The 22885-nt window shown below is 33.1% G+C and overlaps 1 protein-coding gene and 1 non-coding gene across 2 annotated transcripts in view; one reads left to right on the top strand and one right to left on the bottom strand.

Moving 5' to 3' along the window:
• Nucleotides 1-22885, bottom strand: part of LOC125075799 (dynein axonemal heavy chain 5) — a 154697-nt gene that overhangs the window by 44495 nt on the left and 87317 nt on the right. The window lies entirely within an intron of this gene.
• Trnaf-gaa lies at nt 21352-21424 on the top strand. The gene has a single exon. It is a non-coding gene; the product is annotated as a tRNA-Phe (tRNA).

The following is a 22885-nucleotide window of genomic DNA, read 5'->3' as shown; positions in this document are numbered from 1 at the left end:
GTTGGACACAGCTATTAAATATTGTAGCAAGATAAGCTGCAATCACATCGATAAGTTAAATTATCACCTTTATAGAAATTCACCACAAATCGGCAGTTTTCTTAATGTCCAATGACTTCAACGCACCTATTATGCAATGTACATGTTAATTTTGCGATAGTGATAAAAATGATAGAATATGTCTATTCCACGTACACTTTAAACGAAAAGTCAGGTGAGCACAAATAAGCCGTCATATCGATAAACAATAATCAACAGAAGAAAATACTATATTCATACTTAAATCACAATGTGATTAAGGAGGAGGCTCGAACGAATGAAACGTTTAGCTTATAGGATATTTTATTTGAATCTTATTTACAACAACAAGTTATTTCGACAGAGTTTCAAATGTTTTTTTCAAATTTCAGAAATATATTTTCATTATATTAAATCACATGTCGTCGACAAAAGCGTCAAACGGCATAAATTGATACCTCTTTTAGCATTTCTTCATTTAACTCAATATAATTTGAATCGAAAACTATACATGTAAAATATTTAATTAAGTGTTGTAAAATTGCTGAACTTATTTTTAACCAGTCTTATAGATATGGTGGGCAGATATGAGTGGAGTCGGGAAGCAATCTCTTGATAACCACGCCGTACACCCATCGAGAGTTTACAATGTTCCCCGCTAGATGCCATTGACTATCTTTTAAATCGCGCTATCGTTTTGCTCTCGAAGTTCTATATAAATCCCGGCAAATTGGCGAAGTCTATGTATAGCCCGAGGATAACTAGAATTTTTTGAATGTTGTATAACCTAAATATGGTTCCTACAACATTAATTTATGCTGTCTACTACATAAGGATATTTTTATATAGGTATATTATGGATAAAATTTAAAAAAAAACAAAAGCATAAGGTAAAGGAAGCATATTATTCGATACAATATTATATAGATAATAAAAAAGCGTGGAGTTAATGCTTGTTGACTTCCACGCAGGAGACATAACATACATATATAATTGTATTTAACTAAGATGACTGTATTTTTAGATGTTGAAATAGAGTAACTACTGAGTTTCTTGCCGGTTCTTCTCGGTAGAATCTATATTCCGAACCGGTGGTAGCTTTACTTAAAATAGTTTGTTAAATGACGATTCAAAAGTGCTTGTAAAAGCCTACTTAAATAAAGTATATTTTGATTTGAGTTGATTTCATACAAAAATATCGCATCGTGTCAAACGTATGTGTAATTTTGATGATTCAACTTCTAAAAAAGCAGGAGGTAATCATGTTTTACGTTATGGTTATTTTTAATTAATGGCTTGAATGAGTTCGATGATTTAAGCTATTTTTTCATTTGTGGTAAAAGCACAATACGAATAGTCACTAGCCATTTGTTCGAAAATATTGAGGAATCCTTGGTATATTCTTAAATCGAGGGTTCACGGGCTATTTGTATAAAGCGACTTCTTGGCCGATATTGACTTAAATGTATGTTTATGTAATGTAAATTTAGGTACAGTTTAAATCTAACAGGATTGATGCGACACATATTTTACACAATTTTAGAAAAGATGGACTTCATACAGATATAGTATTTTGTTAATTTGACTTAAGCGGTTTATCTTGACGAAAATTACGTAAAATTGGGCGTTTTAATCATTATGCTCGCATCTGAAATCCATGGTTGATGTCGCTTTAAACATTTTGCTTGCACCTGAAATCCATGCCGTAATGTCGCTTAAATCTTTTATCCTGTATCTAATATTAATTCGCATAGGCGCTTAAAACATTTTGATCTTTAATCCATTTTCTTTTTACTTGGTGATTAAACTCTTTTTCTTAAATCAATACAATAATCATCTGTCGCATCTGACATTTCAAAAGAGGTAGAGGTGGTCAAAACAGTTCTCCTATGCATCAATTAAGAAAGCTATGTTCTTTAAGACAGTCAACATTTTATATGAATTGTTTGCTCGTTGTTGGTTGAAACAAAGTGTTTTCGGCGCCGGCCCCTTTGAACAGCATTCATTTAAATATCGTGCATGCCCCCGGGGCGCTTCAGTTGTCTTTAATAACTAGCGATAGAGCATGAGTGAACCTGGCGAAGTCCCCATAACGCGACGTATGACTTCAAAATCGATTGACTACTATGGAATTCGAAGTTAGTAATGACCAAACAATCGATACGCTGGTCAAAATAATGAAATACACTTCTCGCAAGTCGTTCCAGTCACAAGAGAACGATGAAAACTAGCATCGTTTTGCCAGGTAAAGTCTTGAACCGAACTGTTAAAAAGTTGACGCGATGAGATTTACCGATGCCCCATATACCCGTTCCATCAAGTTGCGATCGAGCAAAACCAGGGCTTTTGAGGGTTGTGGAGGCTTCGTGTTTACCAACTTGATATAAGCTTTCATGATGTCAAGAATATGGAGACAATGTAGACGGCGAATACATCTCATATCGATATGTTTCGTAGCCTAAGCGAGTCTTCTCGGCGTTACGGTCTCAATATGAACATGGACAAGTCGTCGTAGTCTATAACACAATGTTGTAAATAATACGTTTCACCATTTTTTATACATTAGCATACATACATTAGCAGCCTGTAAATTTCCCACTGCTGGGCTAAAGGCCTCCTCTCCCTTTAGGAGAAGGTTTGGAGCATATTCCACCACGCTGCTCCAATGCGGGTTGGTAGAATACACATGTGGCAGAATTTCGTTGAAATTAGACACATGCAGGTTTCCTCACGATGTTTTGCTTCACCGCCGAGCACGAGATCAATTATAAACACAAATTAAGCACATGAAAATTCAGTGGTGCCTGCCTGGGCTTGAAACCGAAATCATCGGTTAAGATGATCGCGTTCTAACCACTGGGCCATCTCGGCGCATATTTTATAAGCAGATGAATGTTTCAGTGAGATAACTGGGAAACTGGGTTATGTGAGACTCCTTCCGGAGGAAAGGGATCGACCCTTTCTCGCTACGCGCTCTCCTTCTGGACGCTGAAGGATGAATGAAAATAACAGTTTAATGTCCCTTAAATCCTTTTTCCTGAACCTACAATTTTCAGCTTATGGTGCTTAAATCATTTAGCCTGTTTCTAAATAAAAGTGATTGAGGTAATTTTGTATCAAGCGACCTTTATTTCTGGTATAAGCCGACGTAATAAAATGAAAACTAGACAAAAATTTGAGGGTTTCTTGAAGGAAAACAATATAGAAAATGTTGTTGAAAAAAAATGTAAGCTATATTTTTTATTATTTTTTTTTCCGAAAGATGAAACTTTAAACTGCTCTCCTGTAAAGTTCTAAAAATGGCGCTTAATACAAATAGCCCGTGAACCCTCGAAATATAGATTACATATATTGTAATATATTAATAAATAAATAACTATTAAATAATTAATGATAAGGAAAAAAAGATTTAATTTTATGTACATAATATTAGGAATAAGATGTCAATAAAAATAGTTTCTCATTTTAACTACCAAAAATTTACATATAAAAATAATTTTAAAAACCAATTTATGAAGTTATTGAAAATATTTAATTAACATATATGGACTGATAAAAAAAAGTGAATTAACTGTTGTATAACGAGTGCAATAACCTCAAATCACGAGTCACAAACACTAGAAGTGCATAACAGTGAAGAGTTGCGAATAAACATATAAAATACGTATGTTCACAGCTGTGAGTATATATTAATATCAATTATTTTTTTATTTCGTCGAATGTCTAAAAAGTGATAATTTGGATATTACCATTTTAATGACGGTTTAAATGAATATATTAGAGCAAAATGCGTGATTTAAATAGGTTGACGACATTGTATGATTGTATAAATATTTATACCTACTTTAACTTAAATAAAAAACTAAATAATAAAATGGTATTAATATGATAACAAAAGGATATTTTCTTTAATTTTGGGTAAAAAAAAATCAATAGAATAATTGACAGCAAATGTAATGTATAAGATTATATTAATATATATGTCTTATATCATTTTAAGTTTATATTTCCAAACAACTCGAGGTTTTTCAACGCTCTTCCATAGTTTTTTTGACTATATATATTGTACAGGTACAAGTTTCTATCGAAGTACCAGGTTAGTAGAATATTAAGAGAGCTCTGTAAATGTAAGAATGAGAGAACACGATTTCCATTTCCATCTATAACTGTTCCCGCACTAATTATCCGATATATAGTTTATTATCATTTTCTTTAAATTTAAAACCTATAGGCACACTGATCAATGGACCACTTGAGGGTAAGTGGTCACTACCCATAAATATTCAAATTGATTGAAAAATAATTGTTAACAACCGAGACCGCGTCTCGGTAAACGTAGTGTAGGATGTTCTCAGGCACGGTGGAGTGACGATTTGCGCAAGATGGCTGGCAGAAGCTGGATGCGAGTTGCCGAAGAAAGACCACAGCGGCGTGCATTTGGAGCAGCCTATGTCCAGCAGTGGACGAATGTGGGCTGATGATGATGATGATAACGAACAGTTTGACATATCAACCTGCGCGTAAAAGATTTCACTTGGTGGTTGAGCTTTGTGCAAGCCCGTCTACGTATGTAGCGGTGATTATGGATGTGCTACGTGCGTAGAGCCTATTGGCATCGATGACACAGATAAATAAATAAACCAGTTTGGTAACACCTATTCAACGTTATTGCCGACTCTGTTGCCGATGTGGTGCTTAAGGGTATGGAACTGTTCATTCCGTATTCTGCGGTGCCCATCGGTGGCAAGTCCCAGCCCTGGTTTGGTCATTTCTACAAAACGGCCTCACGCTGAAAATGGGAACGTTACCATGACTGGGCTAACATTCAGAAAGGAATATAACTCTGCCTCTAGGTCCTTCAAAAAATGTGATTGCTAAGGCGAAAACGGAGTACATTGGCAGAATTGGCGAGAGACTGATGCGTCACCCTTCAGGATCATTTGCGTTCTGGTCTCTCGCCAAGGCTGTTCTTGGGAATTTCTGTCAGCCATCCTTTCGATCTCTGTACAAGGACAGTGAGTCATTGGCCCATACCGCGAAGTAGAAAGCTGATCTTTTAGGCTCTCTCTTCGCGTCGAATTCGAATCTGGATAACCAAGGAAATTCACCACCAACAATCCCGCGATGTGATACCACGACGCCGGAGGTTAAATTCCGGCAAAGTGCAGTTCGTAAAGCACTTCTTTCCTTGGGCATTCGTAAGTCGAGTGGACCCGATGGCATCCCTCCAATCATGCTACGGACATGTGCTCCCGAGTTGGCACCGTCTTAATGCGTCTTTTCCGGCAATCTTACACATTAGGCGTTGTCCCGATCTCCTGGAAGACTGCTTTGGTGCATCCGATTCCTAAAAAGGGTAACCGCTCAGACCGGTCCAATTATAATAGGCCTATAGCCATCACCCCCTTGTTCTCCAAGGTAATGGAGTCCATTGTAAACTGCCAACTCCTGCGGTACCTAGAAGAGTACCAGTTAATTAGCAACCGCCTGTACGGTTTCCGTCGGGGTCGCTCAGCCGGTGATCTTCTAGCATACCTTACTCATAAATGGGCGGAAGCAGTTGAGAGCAAGGGGGCATTAGCGGCCAGTCTGGACATAGCGAAGGCCTTCGATCGCGTGTGGCACAAAGCGCTTCTTTCGAAGCTTCCTTCCTATGGGCTTCCCGGGAAATTATGCAAATGGATTACCAGGTTTTTGGCAGATCGGAGCATCAAGGTCGTTGTCGACGGTGCATGCTCCGACCAAAAATTCGTCAACGCTGGTGTTCCACAAGGCTGCATTCTGTCACTTACTCTGTTTCTTCTACATATCAATGACTTGTTGCAAATCAGGAACATTCACTGCTATGCAGACGACAGTACCGTTGATACCTCATACACCGGCCGTGCTAATATTTCTCGGGAAAACGTCGAAAAAAACCGGAACAAACTTGTGTCTTAAATCGAGTCTTCGTTAAACGAAGTCTCGAACTAGGGCCGGCTAAACCTAGTCCATTTCAACCCCAAAAAGACGCAAGTTTGTGCGTTAACCGCCAAAAAAACATTATTCGTCGTATCCCCACGATTCGAGAACATTCCGATAGCCGCCACAGCTAGTATCGGAATACTTGGCGTTGATATTTGGAGCCTCGTTCAGTTCCGCGGTCAATTGGAAGGCAAAGCCAAATTGGCATCAAAAAAGCTCGGTGTGATCAGCAAGGCAAGACAGTATTACACGTCAGCCCATCATAGAGCGGCTCGAATTATCGACGATCAAGCCCTTTCTGATCTGCTTGATCCTTTGGCTCTGCGTAGAGAGGTTGGATCGCTCTGCATCTTCTACAGAATTTATCACGGGAATGTTCCGAGGAATTGTTCGGATTAATCCCGGCTGCTGAATTTCACCTTCGGACATCTCGTCAAATTTCCAGTTCGTTTGCGCCTCTACAAAAAAAAACATATATTCTACCAACAAGCAGCAATTCGGTTTGATGGGTGATTTAACCAGTGACCTTTTACTAACAAGTGGCCCTTATGTCAGTCGTACTACATATGCCGTAAAAATACTAAATATTGAATTAATGAATTTCTTTAATATATAAGATAAGAATAAATTTATATAAGATATGTAACATATTTATAATATTTTTATTATTACAATATTTGTTCAGCGTATGCAATAACAGCGCCACCCCGTTTCAAAACTTGGAACCTCTATGTGAGTGATGAGCCTGTAAAGTGTTACTCTGTAATAATTACTCTATATTTTCACAGGTGTAGCGATGACCGCATCAAATATAGCGTCGTTACTTCTGTAAGATTCAGTATTTGCAGAAACAGAGGTAAAATTCAACATCTTAATACCAGGCCTAGTAGCTCAATGGTCAGAGCGGCGGGATACTTGGCGCAGGTTGTGGGTTCGATTCCCACCTAGGCCGCAAACCCATTTTTTGTAATTTTTGTTGATAAGTATTTGAGTAGTATCTTTCGATTTAACAAGAGAAAAAATAATTTTACATTAAAGTTAAAAACTTAGTTGTATCGGGGTCTACAGCTATTATGCTACGGACGTAGAGCTTTAAGCATTTGATTCAAAATAATATTATCGATTCATATTTTTTATAATGTTATTGAAATAATTAAAAAGGCTTAAGACAGTTTCACTCCTTTTCAAGTCTTTGGAGCATCTAAGAACAAAAAGCTTAGTGATTTGTTTGCTAAATCAAGAGCTTTATCTGTATGCAGTTTGAAATTCACTTTATTATTCACTATAATGCCTAAGTCACGAATCCTGTCAACTTCCTTTAATTCTATATTTTTTATATAATATTTGGATGGTATAATTTGTTTTTTTACGAGTAAATTTTATGTGATAACGTTATATTAATTGAAGCTCTCATAATATTCTTATATCCTAGTACCTTCGTAGAGTTTTCGTACATGCACGGCATTGTTCCAGTATATTAGTAATATTAGTTAATAAACTATGTAAAGTCATAAATAAATAAATCAAGGTTAATTAAATACAAATAAACCATGACACTGCTTTTATGTTCTAAAAAGCTTTGATTAGATTTGAATTTTATGCATTACAAAATTTAAATTTTGAATGAAAATGTTTTGTACATTTTAATTCGTACTTACTGTACACAGTATTGTAATAAAAAATAATGAATTAATTTATAGAAGTAGGTTTTGAACTTAATCACAAAGTTTAAAACTTACTTCTACAGGTGTTGTAGCAGAGGCTACAGATGTGCTACGTGCGTAGAGCCCATAGGCGTCAATGACATAGATAAATAAATAATAGGCTAAATACATTAGATAAAAATCTTGGTGGTGGGGCTCTCTGCAAGCCAATCTGGTAATACCTCATCATATATTATACCGCCAAGCAGCAATACTTAGTATTGATTTGTGTCGATTTTATATTTTTATTATTATGATATTTGTTCAGCGTATGCAATAACCGTGCCACCCCGTTTCAAAACTTGGAACCTCTATGTGAGTGATGAGCCTGTAAAGTGTTGCTCTGTAGTAATTACTTCATATTTTCACAGGTGTAGCGACGACCGCATCAAATATAGCGTCGTTACTCCTGTAAGATTCAGTATTTGCAGAAACAGAGGTAAAATTCAACATTTTAATACCAGGCCTAGTAGCTCAATGGTCAGAGCGGCGGGATACTTGGCGCAGGTTGTGGGTTCGAATCCCACCTAGGCCTCAAACCCCATTTTTTGTAATTTTTGTTGATAAATATTTGAGTAGTGTTTGATCTTTCGACTTTACTAGAAAAAAAAAATTACAGTAAAGTTATAAAAACTTAGTTGTGTCGGGGGCTACAGATGTGCTACGAACGTAGAGCTTTTAGGATTGGATACGAAATAATACTATATATCTATATTGTTTGTTATGTTATTAGTTATTTTTAATTTGGTGAGTCTATTGGTGCACCTCTCCTCCGTACAAACTTTCTCAAGTTTTCATTAAATATAAAAAAACTACTTTAATTTTTAATTACAATCTATAATAAAACATTGCTCAAACAATAAGCCCTTTTGTGTTTTTACTTATGATAAGTTATTTCTTGTTATTGGTACGCTTTGATCGCGGATAACTGGGATGGAAATGTAGAGCATTGTTATATTAAATGAAGCTCTCATAAAATTCTTCTTATTAGTACCTCCGTAGAGTTTGAGTATGAGTAATAATTTAAGTAAAATTTTAATTTACTCATGAAAATATATTCGCAACGATTTCGCAAATGCTGTTTATGTATCATTTATGTCAAAGTAAAGAGCAGGTCAAAACTTGGAACCTCTATGTGAGTGATGAGCCTGTAAAGTGTTGCTCTGTAGTAATTACTTCATATTTTCACAGGTGTAGCGACGACCGCATCAAATATAGCGGCATTACTCCTGTAAGATTCAGTATTTGCAGAAACAGAGGTAAAATTCAACATTCTAATACCAGGCCTAGTAGCTCAATGGTCAGAGCGGCGGGATACTTGGCGCAGGTTGTGGGTTCGATTCCCACCTAGGCCACAACCCCAGTTTTTGTAATTTTTTTTGATAAGTATTTGAGTAGTTTTATTTTTCGACTTTATTAGAAAATAAATAATTTTACAGTAAAGTTAAAAACTTAGTTGTATCGCGGGGGCTACAGTTATGCTACGGACGTAGAGCTTTTAGTATTTGATACATACATCAATAGTTTGCCCATCTGCTCGAGAGTCTTGAAGAACCTAGAAGTACCAGCCCGGCGGTTAATCCAGACATCGACCCCGAGAACGACCGAAATGAAATATATGTAAGTACATAGCATAGCCTGTGTTCCTTACTCCGTATTCCTAAGTTTTCAAGATTTTCCATCCTAGGAATGGTTTATTGGCTACTATTCCTGTGGACTGACACGCAGGAGGATTTATAATTAGTAACATAGAAGATAAAATTGCAGGCCAGCCTCTTAAAATCGTGGATGTAAGCTTTAAAAACATACCAAAACGATCAAACAATGTCATGCAAATCCAGAAGAACTCGGGTCAACCACCAGAACCAATTATATCGCATAGCTTTCAGTATAGTGAAAGCACGACGAAATGAGGCGCCGCGTCAGCCAGCAATAGGACACTTTATTTTTTCTTAGTTTCGAGTTAATTATGTAGCAATTTATTTTTCATAGTTCAGGTTAATTATGTGGGAACATATTTTCATTCAGTCTGATTGTAATATCGTGTTACATCAGATTGTTTAGTATTAGTTAGTTTAAGTTTAAATAATTTAAGCTTTAGTATTAATAAGTTTAATTTTAATTCGATTGTAATAGTAACATCGCGTTGCGTTAGGCACATTATTATTAATTAGTTATAATTTTAATAGTTTTACTTTTTTGTAATAAAATTAGTTTCATTTTAAATAAATCAGTTTATAAGTAAATTTCGGCGTTTTATGGGTCCTCCGGTCCATCTTAGCTAAACTCTATCTTTCTAAAAATGCCTTTATATTAAAAATACGTTATATTGAGTGATTTAATAAAAAACTCGTGTCGTCATTCAGTACTGTAGAGTCAATAAATATTCAACAATTAAATGCACCCTGGGGATTGAAATTAAGCATATTCTTTATAGACAAAATCAATATCTGCCTCGGTTGGCATATTTTTTAAATTTATTGATTTATTTTAAATTTAGCATGTACAGGGTAAAGTATTCAGCAATAAACAATTAACTTAACATAAAAAAAAAAGTTTAACTTAACATAATAATATATAAAAAACAACAAAAGGTCTTGTAGGACTGGTTTTAAAGTCAATTATTTTATGTCTCTAATTAAAACGATACCTTTTTTCAAATGGATGACTAAAACTAACCTCCAATTTTTATTTAATAATAAAAGATAATTAAAGATATTAAGTCATATTCATAAGATTATAATAATTATTATTATCATAATAATTTGTTATGCCTCTCTATGCATAAACTACGCCATCCTGTTTCGAATCTCGGAACCTCTACCTTAGATTGGACCGGTAACTTGTGGTTTTGTACGAAATGTACACATTGTTTACATTTTAATTGCTAGTTTCTCTGTATGTTCCAGGTGTCGCTGATATTCACCTATACAATTTAATGTTTGCAGATATACAACCAAATTTCAACAACTCTATTACAAAATAATAAAGCTTGGTTGTAGTCAAATTACATTCAATTTAATTTCTGCTCAAAAATATATACTGAAATTGTTTGTGCAAAATGTTACTATAAAATGCTTAAAAATATTTATTATCATTTATTCATGTTTTCTTTTTAATTAAATCATATTAATTGATTATAAATATACTTTATCGGATTAAATTAATTTTATCTCAATACTAATAAAAATTGATTGTTAAATATTTATTGTATTCTCAAAAAGAGCTAGAGACACATACTGTATAGGTACGAAACTTTGTTGTGAAGTACCAGGATAGTAGAATATTATGAGAGCTTTACGTAATGGTGGAATTGGCGGTAAAGAAAATACCCTGGTCTGAGAAGAAACGGCGAAAGAAACTCAACTGATCTTATTTTTGTCAATTTTATTATTTACAAATAGTCAATATGAAAAGAAATAGGAGGCGATCGTTTCATAAAGTTTCATAAATTCCAGAGTTTCAGTTTAAACAAAATTAAAGGCTTTCGATTAGTCACAGAAAATCCCTAAGGCATCCTGTGACTCCTCCCAGGTTTCATAGATATTCCTTATAAGCTCGGTACTTCGGTCGAGCGAACACATGTAAATCAAAATTGTTTTCTAGGAATTGATTAAAAAATTGGACAGTATGGGTGGACAGTATTGAGACTGACCTATATTTATTGGGGTCTGAAGAACTAGCAGATTTAAATATTGGAATACCTTTACTATGTTTCATCAAGTCAGGAAGTAACGTTGGACACAGCTATTAAATATTGTAGCAAGATAAAGTGCAATCACATCGATAAGTGAAATTGTCACCTTTACATAAATTCACCACAAATCGGCAGTTTTCTTAATATCCAATGACCTCAACGGACGTATTATGTTAATAATGCCTACATAGGTAAAATTAAAATTTGATGTGCATTCTCTTACATTTTCTTTGATCAATGACTCGGCGACGGTTGGTGTTGGTATAATTTTTTCACTTCATTCGTGGACGATGAGAAGGCCTTTGACTCGGTTGGAATCTGGAATTGGATGGATCTGAAAGGCTGTTCTAGAGTCCCTGCAGCGTTGTCAAGTTGATTGGCGATACATCCGCAAAGCCGCGACCATGTTCGTCCAAGTACAGAATCAGCAAACAAATCCCCTACCATTGCATCGAGGAGTGAGACAGGGGCACATTATTTCCCCCAAATTGTTCACTAATGCAATGGAGGACATGTTCAAGCCGTGGAACTGGAAATGGGGTGGCATAAACATCAATGGCGAATAAATCTCTCACTTGAGATACGTAGAAGACATCGTCATCATGACAGAAACGCTGCAGGACCTACAACAAATGCTGAATGAGCTGGCTGATTCTTCTATGGGCATCGGCTTACGGATGAACTTGTGTAATGTAATAAGTAGTATGTAAGTCAGATGGCGTATAAATATTAAGATCGATACACTAATTAGTCCGTAATAAATCATCTTCTACCAAATACACTCGTTTCAATAACATAAGTCCCCTCATGAAAAGTACAAAAAATGCCATAAAAATTGGAAATCGGATGAGAGATGACGGTCATTCACCCGCGCAAGAGACATACCCAACCAGTAGAGAAGTGATGGCATTAGAATTACGAAGAAAGTGCTTTAAAACCAGGTGTTTATATTTAATATTAATAAAAGGTGCGTGAGTGTTTTGTAAAGTGATCCAATAAAATTTCAGAAATAAACTTTGATCTGTTAAAATGACTATTTATAAACTTTAAGGTGTTTTTTTAACGAATTAGTGTAGAATCTAGTAAAATAAATGTATCCTATAAATATTATTTAATCGATTAAGAATCGATTAAAAAAATGTAAACAAAGAGTTTCATATTGCAATGTATCAGGTCGTAGCCCCTACCATGGTAACTACTCGTAAGTGAGTTAATATACTTGGTATGTATTTCTTTTATTAATATGTTGTTAAAAGAGAATGGAAGATGATTTAGTTAAATATTTAGATGAACTTAAATTGATAAGAAAATATTTAATTAAGAAGGGAAAGTTAAGATATCAATGTAATGTTATAAAAAATAAGTTAGCGGAAACTGAGAATATATTTGAGAAAAGTTCGAATATAATCCAATGTATTATATATACTTCTTAAGAAATAAAGCCTAAGTCTCTTACATTCATTGCTTCAATAAGCGATGAAATAAAGTCATACTACTCACCTCTCCTCCGTTCCAACTTTTCCAAGTTTTCATTAAATATAAAAAAAACTACCTTAATTTTTAATTACAGTCTATATTAAAACATTGCTCAAACAATAAGCCCTTTTGTGTTTTTACTTATGATAAGTTACTTCTTGTTATTGGTACGCTTTGATCGCAGATAACTGGGATAGAAATGTAGAGCGATGTTATATTAAATGAAGCTCTCATAAAATTCTTCTTATTAGTACCTCCGTAGAGTTTGAGTATGAGTAATAATTTAAGTAAAATTTTAATTTGCTCATGAAAATATTTTCGCAACGATTTCGCAAATGCTGTTTATGTATCATTTATGTCAAAGTAAAGAGCAGGTCAAAACTTGGAACCTCTATGTGAGTGATGAGCCTGTAAAGTGTTGCTCTGTAGTAATTACTTCATATTTTCATAGGTGTAGCGACGACCGCATCAAATATAGCGGCGTTACTCCTGTAAGATTCAATATTTGCAGGAACAGAGGTAAAATTCAACATTTTAATACCAGGCCTAGTAGCTCAATGGTCAGAGCGGCGAGATACTTGGCGCAGGTTGTGGGTTCGATTCCCACCTAGGCATCAACCCCAATTTTTGTAATTTTTCTTGAGTAGTTTTATCTTTCGACTTTACTAGAAAATAAATAATTTTGCAGTAAATTTAAAAACTTGTAAGTTGTATCGGGGGCTACAGTTATGCTACGGACGTAGAGCTTTTAGTATTTGATACATACATCAATAGTTTGCCCATCTGCTCGAGAGTCTTGAAGAACCTAGAAGTACCAGCCCGGCGGTTAATCCAGACATCGACCCCGAGAACGACCGAAATGAAATATATGTAAGTACATAGCATAGCCTGTGTTCCTTACTCCGTATTCCTAAGTTTTCAAGATTTTCCATCCTAGGAAATCTTCAAATCATGACGAAACGAGGCGCCGCGTCAGCCAGCAATAGGACACTTTATTTTTTCTTAGTTTCGAGTTAATTATGTAGCAATTTATTTTTCATAGTTCAGGTTAATTATGTGGGAACATATTTTCATTCAGTCTGATTGTAATATCGTGTTACATCAGATAGTTTAGTATTAGTTAGTTTAAGTTTAAATAATTTAAGCTTTAGTATTAATAAGTATAATTTTAATTCGATTGTAATAGTAACATCGCGTTGCGTTAGGCACATTATTATTAATTAGTTAAAATTTTAATAATTTTACTTTTTTGTAATAAAATTAGTTTTATTTTAAATAAATCAGCTTATAAGTAAATTTTGGTGTTTTATGGGTTCATATTTATAAGATAATAATAATTGTAATTATCATAATCATTTGTTATGCCTCTATATGCATAAACTGCGCCATCCTGTTTCGAATCTCAGAATCTCTACCTTAGATTTGTACCGGTAACTTGTGGTTTTGACGAAATATACACATTATTCGCATTTTAATTGCTAGTTTCTCTGTATGTTCCAGGTGTCGCTGTTATACACCTATACAATTAAATGTTTGCAGATATACAACCAAACTTCAACAACTTTATTAGAATATAATAAAGCTTGGTGGTAGTCAAATTACATTCAAATTAATTTCTGCTCAAAAATATATACTGAAATTGTTTGTGCAAAATGTTACTATAAAATGCTTGAAAATATTTAATTCCGTAATATTTTCTTTTAAATTAATTCATATTAATTGATTATAAATATACTTTATCGGATTAAATTAATTTTATCACAATACTAATAAAAATTTATTGTTAAATATTTTTTGTATTTTCAAAGAGAGCTAGAGACACATACTGTATAGGTACGAAACTTTGTTGTGAAGTACCAGGATAGTAGAATATTATGAGAGCTTTACCTAATGGTGGAATTGGCGGTAAAGAAAATACCCTGATCTGAGAAGAAACGGCGAAAGAAACTCAACTGATCTTATTTTTTCAATTTTATTATTTACAAATAGTCAATATGAAAAGAAATAGCCAGGAGGCGATCGTTTCATAAAGTTTCCTAAATTCCAGAGTTTTATGTTCAACAAAATCAAAGGCTTTCGATTTCGACACAGAAAATTCCTATGCCATCCTGTGACTCCTCCCAGGTTTCATAGATATTCTTTATAACACACGTAAATCAAAATTGTTTTATAGGAATTGATTAAATATATTTTTTCAAATATTTTGCTGAGGGTGGACAGTATTGAGACTGACCTATATTTATTGGGGTCTGAAGAACTAGCAGATTTAAATATTGGAACACCTTTACTATGTTTCATCAAGTCAGGAAGTAACGTTGGACACAGCTAATAAATATTCTAGCAAGATAAGGTGCAATCACATCGATGAGTGAAATTGTCACCTTTACATAAATTCACCACAAATCGGCAGTTTTCTTAATATCCAATGACCTCAACGCACGTATTATGTCAATAATGTCTACATAGGTAAAATTAAAGTTTGATGTGCATTCTCTTACATTTTCTTTGATCAATGACTCGACGACCGTTGGAGTTGGTATAATTCAAGGTCAATTCGGAGGTGCGACTGCCGACTGTACCAGTTTCACAATTAATAATTTTCTAGGTCATTTTCATCTTGTCATGTGCATTCTTAATTTTATTTTTAATATTTACTGACTTTACTAAGACGCACACTTTTCTAAATAATTTTGCATTGTTACTTACACAACTGGTAAAGTGGCATTGTAATTTTACGTCCTTTCATTATAAAACTTGTACTTTCTTTGCCTACTTTCATTACCTCCAATAGTCGCCCAATCATTGAATTTTAAATAAATAGCCCAATCATTGAAATAGTTTTAAAGTAATTTAATAATCTATAAAGTTTTATGATATATTTTAAATGATGCACTGTACATGTTAATGTTGCGATAATGATAAAAATTATAGAATATGTCTATTCCACGTACACTTTGAAGGATAAATCAGGTAAGCACAAATATCAACAGAAGAAAATACTATACTCATACTCAAATCACAATGAGATTAACCAGGAGGCTCGAACGAATGAAACGTTTAGCTTATAGGATATTTAATTTGAATCTTATTAACAACAACAAGTTATTTCGACAGAGTTTCAAATGTTATTTTCAAATTTCTGAAATATATTTGCATTATATAAAATCACATGTCGTCGACAAAAGCGTCAAACGGCATAAATTGATACCTCTTTTCGCATTTCTTTATTTAACTCAATATAACTTGAATCGAAAACCATACATGAAATTTTTTTAATTAAATGTAGTAGAATTGCTGAACTTATTTTTAACCTTTCTTGTAGATATGGCGGGCAGATGGGGGTGGAGTGGGGAGGCCATATCTTGATAGCCACGCCGTACACCGAGAGTTTACAACGTTCCCCGCTAGATGCCACTAAGTATCTTTTAAATCGCGCTATCGTTTTGCTCTCGAAGTTCTATATAAGTCCTGGCAAATTAGCGAAGTTTATTTTAAGCCTGAGGATAACTAGAATTTTTCGAATGTTGTATAAACTAAATGGTTACTACAACATTAATTTATGCTGTTTACTACATAAGGATTTTCATATACATATTACATTATATAAAAAATTAAAAAAAAATACAAAAGGTTGTTCATTTCATACAAAAATATCGCACCGAGTCAAACGTATGTGTAACATAAGAATAATTAACATATTTTACTGATAAAAAGAAAGTGAATTAATTGTATGTATAACGAGTGCAATAACCTCAAATCATGAGTCACAAACACTAGAAGTGCATAACAGTGAAGAGTAGCGAATAAACATATAAGATACGTATGTTCACAGCTGTGAGTATATATTAATATCAATTATTTTTTTATTTCGTCGGATGTCTAAAAAGTGATAATTTGGATATTACCATTTTAATGACGGTTTGAATGAATATATTAGAGCAAAATGCGTGATTTAAATAGGTTGACGACATTGTATGATTGTATAAATATTTATACCTACTTTAACTTAAATAAAAAACTAAATAACAAAATGGTATTAATATGATAACAAAAGGATATTTTCTTTAATTTTGGGTTAAAAAAATAAAATCAATAGAATTGACAGCAAATGTAATGTATAAGTGTTATATCATTTTAAGTTTATATTTCCAAATAACTCGTTTTTTTGACTATATACACTGTACAGGTATAAGTTTCTATCGAAGTACCAGGTAAGTAGAATATTAAGAGAGCTCTGTAAATGTAAGAATGAGAGAACACGATTTCCATTTCCATCTATAACTGTTCCCGCACTAATTATCCGAGATATAGTTTATTATCATTTTCTTTAAATTTGAAACCTATAGGCACACTGATCAATGGGCCACTTGAGGGTAAGTGGTCACTACCCATAAACATTCAAATTGATGGAAAAATAAAACTTAACAATTCCTTACAACCGTACCGTGCCACCAACTCCCAATTTTGATGTTGACAACTAAGATGTTATGTCCCCCGACTGTCCCTGACTTTAGTTACACTGGCTCATTTACCCTTCAAATCGTCATATTAGTTTCATTTATCATTTCGTTTTATAATTAACTTCTAATTACAGTTGAATTGCAATTACACAGACAAATTCGTATTAACCGCTACGAGATCTTCGTCTCGTAGCAGATACTGCTACGTATAATTTAGTAATTGTAACAGGTTAGAAATATGGAAATAGTATACAACATATTACATTTTATTATTATAAGTATAACGATCATTTTGAGTTTGACATATGAACCTGCGCGCAAAAGATTTCACTTGGTGGTAGAGCTTTGAGCAAGCCCGTCTACGAATATAGCGGTGGTTATTGATGTGCTACGTGCGTAGAGCCTATCCGCATCGATTACACAGATAAATAAATGAACCGGTTTGGTAACACCAAGCAGCAATTCGTTTTGATGGGTGCTTTAACCAGTGACCTTTTAACAACAAGTGGCCCTTATGTCAGTCCCATTACATATGCCGTAAAAAATACTATGGACTGAATTAATGAAAAGCTTTTATATGTAAGATAAGAATATAATTATATTTAAAAACAATCTTATTAAAATATTTTTATTATTACGATATTTGTTCAGCGTATGCAATAACCGCGCCACCCCGTTTCAAAACTAGGAACGTCTATGTGAGTGATGAGCCTGTAAAGTGTTGCTCTGTAGTAATTACTTCATATTTTCACAGGTATAGCGACGACCGCATCAAATATAGCGGCGTTACTCCTGTAAGATTCAGTATTTGCAGAAACAGAGGTAAAATTCAACAATTTAATACCAGGCCTAGTAGCTCAATGGTCAGAGCGGCGGGATACTTGGCGCAGGTTGTGGGTTCGAATCCCACCTAGGCCGCAACCCCATTTTTTGTAATTTTTCTTGATAAATATTTGAGTAGTTCTATCTTTCGACTTTACTAGAAAAAAAAAATTTACAGTAAATTTAAAAACTTAGTTGTATCGGGGGCTACAGATGTGCTACGGACGTAGAGCTTTTAGGATTTGATACAAAATATTATTATCGATTTATATTTTTTATTATGTTATTATATATATAACTATATAATAAAACACTTTGTAATAAAACCATTGCTCAAACAATAAGCCCTATTGTTTTTTATATTAAGCTCTCATTATATTCTTTTTATCCTAGTACCTCTGTAGAGTTTTCATACCTGCATGGCAATGTGCCAGTGTATTAGAAATATATTAGTTAATAACCTTTCTTTTCTAAAAAATGTATGTGGAATAAGGTTAAATTTTGTATTCAGGTATGTTTCACGATATTGCCATTTTCTACGTATGTAGATTATAAGTTGTATTAGTAAAATATAAAGTCATAAAAAAAATTAAGCAAATTTTATTACGCGAGTCTATATCAACACCTCTCCTGCTTTGTTCACATTTTCTCAAATTTTAATTAAATATTACAATTTATTTTTAATTAATTAGTCATGTAGGGAAAAGTTAATATTTCTTTCAGCACCAATGTGTACGGTGGTGATCACTTACCATCAGGTGGCCCATTTACCCGTCAGCCAAAGTATATCATAAAAAATGAAAGTAATTTAAATACAACGTAATTTAAATGTGTTTTAATTTAGTTCAGGTGAAACTTGAAACTCCACTCCATTTAAAAAAAAATTGTAAATGTTTGTAAAAGTGCATAAATCGCACATCACAGAAAATCGAATAAATTCTCCAGTATCATTTGAAGTGTCATTTTTTATTTAATAATTAAAAATAAATTTATTTTGTGAATTTAATTTGATTAATTAAAAAAAACACGCGCCTTGTCAATTTATGGTAAGTTTATTTAATTTTCGAAGTATGTTTGTCTGTTCGTTTCCTTAGGTCGAATAAGAACCACTTTCACTTGTACTATGTTTCTGAAATTTTACATGTTGGTAAGCTGAACTTGATTCTACACTCTGAGTAGGTTCCAAACGAATTAACTCCTCTAAAGTTTAACGGTATATACACGAAATTTTGTATCAACGTTTAAGTAGGACAGCCAGTTTTCATTTTTAATAATTAGGACACAGTTTTCATTTCCGTCCCATGAGGTGACTAGTAAAATGGTTAATAGTAAAATATAGCCATAGTACTGCTATAAGTAAAATGTTGCGAATGATATAGCTCTTTTAACAGCAATGCTGACAGAGTCTTTCTCACTTTAGGAACGGTCATGTCATATAACGGGCAAGCGATCGAAAAGCAATAGTGTGTTGAAATGAACATGCTTAGAAACACGTTCAGAGGAAACTAAAAAAGTAATAATACTTAAAAAAAAATTTAAAACAATCTTTTAATTAAAACTTAAAAAAAAGAAAACTAACTTTAAATTAAATAAAACCTATAATTTTGTTTCGTTATACAATTTTATATATATATATATATATATATATATATATAATATATATATAATATTTAAAAGCTTGTTGGATGCAACAAGTGCAATAACCTCCAACTATGATGCACAATTACTAGAACAGCATAAAAGGTAAGAGTTGCGAGTGAAACTGGTACAGGTTTGATATACTCGAGACAGCAGACTCGATAAAAGGCCGCGAACTATTTAGGCACTTGAACCTCTATCTTTCTAAAATTACCTGTATATTAAAAATACGTTATATTGAGGGATTTAAAAAAAAACTCGTGTCGTCATTTAGTACTATAGAGTCAATAAATATTCAACAATTAAATGCATTCTTGGTATTGAAATTAGACAAAATCAACATCTGCCTCGGTTGGCATATTTTTTTAAATTTATTGATTTATTTTAATTTTAGCATGTACAGGGTAAAATATATAGCAATAGTACCAGAGTCGCAAGAACGCAAACAGTTAGTTCAAATGACAAAATGCACATCCTACTTTCATCAGATCAGAGTGGCCTTGTAGGACTGGTTTTAAAGTCAATTGTTATATTACTATATGCTTTTTACAAATTGACGAATAAAACTGACCTACAATTTTCATTTATCTTTTTTTTATTATAACAACTGTATTATAACTTTAACCATTTGACCTTGCATATTTTTAAGTAAGCGTAGGATCGGTAGGTTTTTAATATTATATATTTTTCATCAAATGTCTCTATAATTTTTCAGCTCTACGCGGGTTATTGAATATTCACTACAAATTTTTGGTCCATTTTAACGAATTATTTTGTTTTCAAATAAAACTAAAAATCGATATCTAAAATACAAATTTAAATAAAAACTTAACATCTGTCATTAATTAAAGGACCACCTTTGTCAATATCAAATGAATCGGCAAAATACAACAGACTAATTGAGAAAAAAGAAAGTTTAAAATGCAAGTGCCAAGTGCAGTTCCTACGCGAACTTGCAAAAATGCATCGTAGGAACGCTGCATGTGACTAGGAGAATATGAACAGATGACGGTTAACAATATTTTAATCCCCTCCTCATCCCCTAGGTCATACCGGAGCACTAATGCACTAGGGTGTGGGGTGGGGACCGAAATGAATAACACGAAATTTTGATTGAAAGTACAAAATCTCCCCCTGTTTGTATGTATATCAACTAAGCGACGAATTAAATATTATTATTGATGTTGTACTTAATTTTTATCTTTAAATAATATTCTAAAAAATAAATGATATATTTCTCTATATACCTTTTATTTTTACTATATACTTATTTGAATATAAAGCTTCGTAAAGAAGCAATTCTCATTTGGTATTCTTTTGAAAAGACAAAGTTGGCTACATTTAGATTAGATTATTTCAATCGCAGATTAAATCAATTAATTATATCTAAAAAGCTTAATCAATATTATTGGAAATCAAAATGTATGCAAACTTTATATTATGTTAGATAAAACTAAGTATAGTATATCTGGCACTAAGGAATATACGAATAAATAATCGTGAGTCCTGATGTAAATAATATCCTGAAACATGGCTTTGAACATGTATAAAATATTGAACTACTTATATGGAAGCTGAAATAGCTCAGCTGGGAGAGCGTTAGACTGAAGATCTAAAGGTCCCTGGTTCGAGCCCGGGTTTCGGCATAAATTTTGTGTCAATTTTTACTCATATTGGGTATATAAAATCATGTCTATTTCATCTCGGAGATCCTACTCTTTTTTTCCTATGGTGGTGATGGTGTTTTTTTATTAGATTACTTATTCTTAAAAGGTGGTACGATTCTGTCGGTAAGAGACAAATAATTATTTTTTAAATGTGAACCGATTCTGTTGGAACTATCATGTGAATAGTATTTCTAATCGCGCTGACAGTATACGTACGACAGTCATGAGACCACTTCAGCGGATTAAAATGCAAATTCATGATGCTTGGAATTATTTCATTCATATTTACGGGAATTATGTAAAATGGACCCAACTATGTAAAATGGGAAGTTATTGGGCAGAGGAAAAAGGAACATTAAATATATTCAATCAGAATGATAATGAATAATGTAATTTTATGATTCTCCGATATTAAATTATGAGTCTTATTTTTTTTTTCATTAACAACTTTCATTTTTTTGTTTGTTATTTATATCTCGAATAAATTAATTTACTAAACTAAAGTTTTATAGTAAATTGAAAAATTATCTGCTCCTTCTTAAACACAAAAAGCGCTCAGGTGCAATTTTGACTATCTAAAAAATAAGTTTTTGAGAGATCTTGGCTTAAGCGATTGTCCAAGACTTGACTTATGGTGAAGTATTTTTAAGTGTTTTAAAATATTACTATTTTATAAGAGGATATTATTATTTTGTCTGGAAATGGACGAATACCAATAGTTCCTACAATTGCAGTAAAATGTATGTATCGACGCAAAGAGTAATATGCAAATAAACATCCGTCTTAGATAAATATTATTAAAAAAGATGCAATCAACGCATATCGTTAAATTATATTTATATTTATTAATAAATCAATAAAGTGCATCAAAACTATTTTCAGGGAAGCTAGATGTGACCAAAGCAATGACCTCAAACTACGAGCCACAAATACTAGCAGTCCATAAAAGTGAAGAGGTTCGAATGTCACAAATGAAATACACGTATTGGTGGATGCAGTGCATACAAAAATGCACATCTATGTTGTATTACTTTACCTCTCGCTTTTACATACTAGATATACTCGAAACAGCAGATTCGATAAATAACCGCGAATGTTTAAATAATCAGTGATCTACGGAATAAAATAATATTTTTTTAAGTAATGAATAATGTATTTGTACGAAAACAAGATGTATTTGGTCTAGAGAAATTTATAATAACATTCTCATAATATAAATGAAAAGTTTCAATAACTTTAGTATTGTTATTGTTTTCTGGTATTGACAGTAAAAGCAAGCTGATAAATTAATGTGGGGTTGGACTGGACTATATGAGAGATACTTTATAATGTTTTTTCGATAAATTAATACTGAACATTGATCATATGGTTAGCTTAAATCAATAGTGATGTGCTGTTTATTTTTAAATTTATTCTTCATGAATTATGCTTGCATTTTAT

The sequence above is a fragment of the Vanessa atalanta genome, chromosome Z, assembly GCF_905147765.1.
Source record: "Vanessa atalanta chromosome Z, ilVanAtal1.2, whole genome shotgun sequence".
Classification (NCBI taxonomy): Eukaryota; Metazoa; Arthropoda; class Insecta; order Lepidoptera; family Nymphalidae; genus Vanessa; species Vanessa atalanta.
Note: the sequence above shows the minus strand (reverse complement) of the source record. Positions and strands in the feature narration are given on the sequence as shown.